Here is a 5,969-nt window from a genome sequence, read left to right on the forward strand (position 1 = left end):
ACTTCGATATGCTCCTTTTCTTCTTGCAAACTCCGGCGACGGCGATAGAGTCACAGAGCAGCGCACTTTTCACACTGACTTGAAGCGGCGGTTGATGACTGGTGAGGCGAGCGCGCACGTTTTCAATGCACTGGAGAAATTCGTAAAACAGATTGACCGAACGGCTTCACGGTAGCAAGTGATGGCCCCTCTAATCAGCGCGATCGCTTTTATAGATGTTTGGTTAAATTGCCAGCGGATGGTGTTTTTCGGTGGAGTAGAGATGGGACTTTTACGAAGAGGCATCTCAATTGGTGGGTTTATTTTGGGGAAACACAGATGGACAGAAGATGTGAGATGTGAACATTATTTTCGGCTCTTGAAAACAGTGTCTGCCATACGGGATGGAGGGGTTTTGCGGTCCAAAGGAGTCAAAATTAAGAGGTACTTTATTACCAACAACATAGTGGAGTTGTGATTAAGGTGCCAGCCACACAGAATGGGATGAGCCATTAATTGTAGGCTTACTATTAATCACAGACAAACATACGTAACACTTCATTCTGGATCTTCGTTCACGCATTTAACGATTGATTCTAATATTATCATTTTCGCGAACTACTCACCGCAGCGCCGGCATCGGATCACTATGATGTTTCTATATGTTCTGTTTACCTTGCATGCAATATTGTTTGTGACTTAGCGAGCAAGCTTGTTTTCCGCGAGAAGCCCGAGCTATGTCGTTACTAAGGTTCTATATGTTGAGATAGTATGTTTTCAAGAAAAACATATTCAAAGAGTTACGTCTGTTTGTCTATGAATTAATCCTGATGTGATATGGGATTAAAAGTGCGCCGTGCGGGAAATGTTTCACCTGGTAAGGTCTGTATCCACAATAATCCGGAAACATAAAAACTTAAGTAAAACACAAATTTTGCATTATATTTCAATTGTAGTTGTTTATTTCAGATTCATGAGATATGACTTAAAAATTCACGAAATCAAAACATAGTTATTCGGTATTTGCATAAAATGTTCGAACTTTGCGCTTAAATCCATCTATTTGGGTTTGTACTGACTTCTCAGATACCATGGTGGCCATCTCTGTCTAAATTTTTTGGAAGTGTTTGATATCTTTGATTCCAGAAAGCTTCCGCTTCATCAGAGCCCAATATCTCTGGATCCAACGTAACTCTGGACAATTTGGCGGGTTTGTGGTTTTTGGTACAATATTCACTTGATTTTCTTCGTACCACTCCATCACAATTTTAGCATAATGGCATGATACCAAATCGGGTAAGAACAAAGGGTTTTCTTTATGCCTTTTGGGTAGCAATTGTTTCTGTAGACACTCTTTCTGATAAATCTCCTTGTTGATTATGCCTGTAGTGACGAAAGATTTACTCTTTCGGCCACATGTGCAAATTGCTTGCCAAATAAGGTATTTTTTGAGAAATTTCGATGCCTTATTCGTCCTGAAATACTCAGCTGTAGCATTTTTGGCCATAGCAGAATAGCAGGACATAAGTTTCATCGTCCATAACAACGCATGAAAACTTCATCAAATATTCGCAGTACAAACGTCGAACCCGTGATTTTGCTGTCAAATTCTGTTTGTCGTTGCGATTTGGAACTGTTTTTATTTTATAAGACTTCAGCCCCGCATATTTGATTTTTGGACAACCACCTTCCTATTATACGAGCCACCGTTCGAACTGAGAGATTAATTTCGGTCCATGATCATGTATTTATCACTTCTCGGTTTCCTCTCATTTAGATAAATCCATTTTTTTTTTGCAATTTCCCGTATTGACAAGTCAGGATTCGGGCACGTGTTTTTCATTCGTCGCCATCTTGAACACTAAACATGAAATGTAAACACCAATAATAGTCTTTATCATTAATGACTCCCAGCAATGCCTCAGCAAAATCTTTCACTACTACGTGCAATATTTCAAAAAGTTACAGTGATGTGAAGCTGTCCGGATTGTTGTGGATACAGACCTTAGCTGGACTAAAGGGTGATACGGTCAAAATTTGGTCAAGGGAAAACGCGTGTAAATCGGTGAAATCGTTTATTTAAAAAATCAAATTAAATTTCTTTTTCAAGTTCAATTAGTATAAAATTCAGGAAAAATATTCAGTTAGGCTTCCACTTTTCCAAATCCGAATTGCCGGGCCTTACGCTTGACCCCTGCCATCAGATTTTGTACAGCCACCTTGTCCACCTTCTTCGCCGCAGAAAGCCAGTTTGCCTTGAACTGCTGCTCGCCCTTAGCAGTTTTTTGGTCTTCTTTAGGTTCCGCTTGACAATAGCCCAGTATTTCTCAATTGGGCGGAGCTCTGGCGTGTTGGGAGGGTTCTTGTCCTTGGGAACCACCTGCACGTTGTTGGCGGCGTACCACTCCATGGCCTTTTTACCGTAATGGCAAAATGCCAAATCCGGCCAAAACAGTACGGAACAACCGTGTTTCTTCAGGAAAGGCAGCAGACGTTTATTCAAACACTCTTTCACGTAAATTTCTTGGTTGACAGTCCCGGAAGCTATGAAAATGCTGCTTTTCAAGCCACAGGTACAGATGGCTTGCCAAACCAGATATTTCTTTGCGAACTTTGACAGTTTCATGTGCTTGAAAACATCTGCTACCTTTCCCCTTCCTTTTGCCGTATAAAACTCCTGTCCCGGAAGCTGCTTGTAGTCGGCTTTGACGTAGGTTTCGTCGTCCATTACCACGCAGTCAAACTTCGTCAGCATCGTCGTGTACAGCCTCCGGGATCGCGCTTTGGCCGTCGTATTTTGTTTATCATCGCGATTTGGAGTCACTACCTTCTTGTAAGTCGATAGTCCGGCTCGTTTTTTGGCTCGATGCACGGTTGTAGACGATACACCCAGCTTATTTGCGGCATCTCGGAGAGAGAGGTTAGGGTTTCGCTTGAAACTACCGGCAACTCTCTTTGTCGTCTCAGCGGCTTCCGGTTTTCGATTTCCTCCCGATCCAGACTTCCTGGCTGTCGACAAACGTTCCCCAAACACTTTAATTACATTTGTAACGGTTGATTTGGCAACTTTTAGCGATTTTGCCAACTTTGCGTGCGAGTAGCTCGGATTTTCGCGATGCGCGAGCAAAATTTTGATACGCTGCTCTTCTTGCTTGGACGGCATTTTGACAACTGAAGAGTGAATTCCAAAATCAAAATAGGAGCAACATTCTAAACACACACACCTTCAAAATGAGGGGTGTTCAGGTTTTTTAAATGCAAAATTGAAAGAAATACGTCAAGTTGATATTGACCAAATTTTGACCGTATCACCCTTTAGTGATGATATATCAACTAAGGGGCTGTTTATAAACCACGTAGATAATTTTGGGGAGCGGAGGTTGGCGATTGTCTACGGTCCATATAAATTTCCAAAAATGTGTATAGATGATTGACGGTCGTAGAAGCTTATGAACAACTCCTAGTAGCATTTGTACAAGGGTTTGGCCAGTATGGTGAGGTGTGATTTAATACAGAGGATTCATTGTAAAAGTCGACAAGAAAGATTGTTCATGCAAGTGTTCTTACTAAAAATGTATGTCTTAGAATATCGCATTGAGGTTCCAGATGTCAGATTGTATCCACGGTCTTGAGGTAGAGTGTTGCATGGTTGCGGCAGCGGTCTGGTGAAGGAGCTTATTCTATGTGAATGCCTTCGCTTGTGTATTTTCCTTAGTAACCTAGTGGTGACCGGTTTTGCTTACTGAGCAGAAGATCGAGAGTTCGATCCTTTGGAAGTGCTTTTTTTTTGTAGAATAGAACGTAATTTATCTCTACTTATAGGACTCTACAAGTGGTATACTCGGAAAAATATGACGTATGCTTGATCTGAGTACGAAAACATAGTAGAGTTCTCATTCCATTTGAATAGTATTCGGTCACCTGAAATGAACGATCATCTAGGGAATTTTGGAAAGTATTGTTACGGACTTCCGTGAAGGATTTCATTGAAATTATTGAAAGATACTTGAAAACTTCAGATCGCTTCTTTTGAAAACTCCAAACGTGTTATAAGTAAAAGTACAAACAAAAACTGAGAAGAACTTCATTGGAATTGTAAGGAAAAGCCCAGGAGTATACTAAAGTAAATTCAGAGCAACATTTCAAAGGAACTGTGGGGAGTAGTACAATGACATTTCTAAGGGGTTCCTAGTAAATAAATGAAACTTAATATATGAGCCCCAAAGAACTCCTGGCATGAATTCCAAGCGAATACCGATAATAATTCTAAAGCAACCTGTATCTGAAAACAGTTCCAAAGTAACTTTAAAGGAGAACATTAATTTTTGGACATCATACCAGGGGGAGATTGATTTGGAAATGCTGAGGAGAATGTTTAAAGGAGAGAAGTAATAGTAGTTATGGATAAAATTCTAAAACATCTGTAGAGATATGGGGATGTGAGGAGGAGTACAGGAAGACTTCGATAAAAAGAAATTACAACGAAATTGCTACGGTGATTCAGATATAGTTGAAAGTAAGTCCTATTTTTGAATTACAATTTTGAAAGTGAATAAAGGTTTAAACAAATATTCAAGGTTATAGGACTTATTTTTTTATCATCATTCTTGAACGAGGATCCTCTGATGATAATTTTGGATGAAATAAATGATTAATACAATTTTGCACAGAGTTCTGAGGGGTGATTAAAATAAGGCACATCTAGCTCCATATCCCCCTGCCGATGTCATGTATTCTCTTTTATCAATTACACGTACTGTCACAATTACTTGAACCGTACTATAACAAATTCTTGGACCCACCCTCTCAAGAGTGGACGTCATTTTGTAATAACCCGGTAATTGACCTATGACATACAAAGATTCAACGCTATTTTTCACTAACACGACTATTTCATAATCTACAATGAACCAAATTCTATGGATTTTTGCTCATTCATAGTATAATCCAAAACCTTTAAAATGCGACATATTTTACTAAAATCCGATCACTCTGAAAGAGTTCCAATTCGAGCGATCTTACTTAATCCTTTCAATCGTCTTGCAGACTCAGCTAATCAAGCCCAAACCTACACAATACATATCTAATCTATCAATACTCAATATTTCAGAGATATGTATATACATCCATTTCATAGAAAAACGATATAGAGCATTTCCAGCCCAAAACGCAAACCGGTTGGTCATGAGTGTTTTCGATTTGAATGAAACATTTCTCACGTGTTCGCTGCTACTAATGGTTGCATTTTTCATTTAAATATGATTTTTTCCTCCAGAGTAACTTTTGAAAAGGGCGTATAAAAAATTGGATTATTTTTTTTTCAAAAAATCATAACTTGAAAACTATTGATCTGATCAAAATGACATATCAGAAGAAGTTTTAGGTAGTTAAATTATCTTTGCGGAAAAAAAACACTGAAAGAAAAACTTAGTAAATTAGTATTTAAAAAACGTAAAACGATGATTATCTCAAAACACCCCCCCTTCGATCTTTATAATTTTTTTTTTCAAGAAAACTGAAAAAATGCCCTAATATTTGGTGAAAAGTGTATGCTGGTAACTTTCTTAAAAAAAAATCTATAATTTTTGAAATTTTTGTTGGTTTTTACAAGTTGGTGAAATTGCATATTTTTTAGTAAAATAGTAATTTATTTGGATTCTACGCATAATTTTCAAAAACTTTGCATATAAAAACTTTTTTCCTAAGTCCAGCCGTTCTCAAGTTAATGCAATTTAAAAAAAATAATTATAATAATTTTCTACACTTTGGGCCATTTTCAAATGTTAGTCGTGATGTCCAGCAACGAGATGTTTTTCCATGAATGTATATTAAAAAACAAACAATTCATTCTCAAATATGGTAGCTGTCAGACTTACCCGTTTCTATTTAGACGCAGCGGAAAAGAAACAAGTTTATAAGTAAATACTCTCAAATATACCCAAATAATCAACAAACCCACTGATGTGCCTTTTTTCTGTCCTCTATTAGTT

Source organism: Ochlerotatus camptorhynchus, unplaced genomic scaffold, assembly GCF_037179485.1.
Source record: "Ochlerotatus camptorhynchus isolate MF236.1 unplaced genomic scaffold, CSIRO-AGI_Acam_v1.1 ptg000510l, whole genome shotgun sequence".
Classification (NCBI taxonomy): domain Eukaryota; kingdom Metazoa; phylum Arthropoda; class Insecta; order Diptera; family Culicidae; genus Ochlerotatus; species Ochlerotatus camptorhynchus.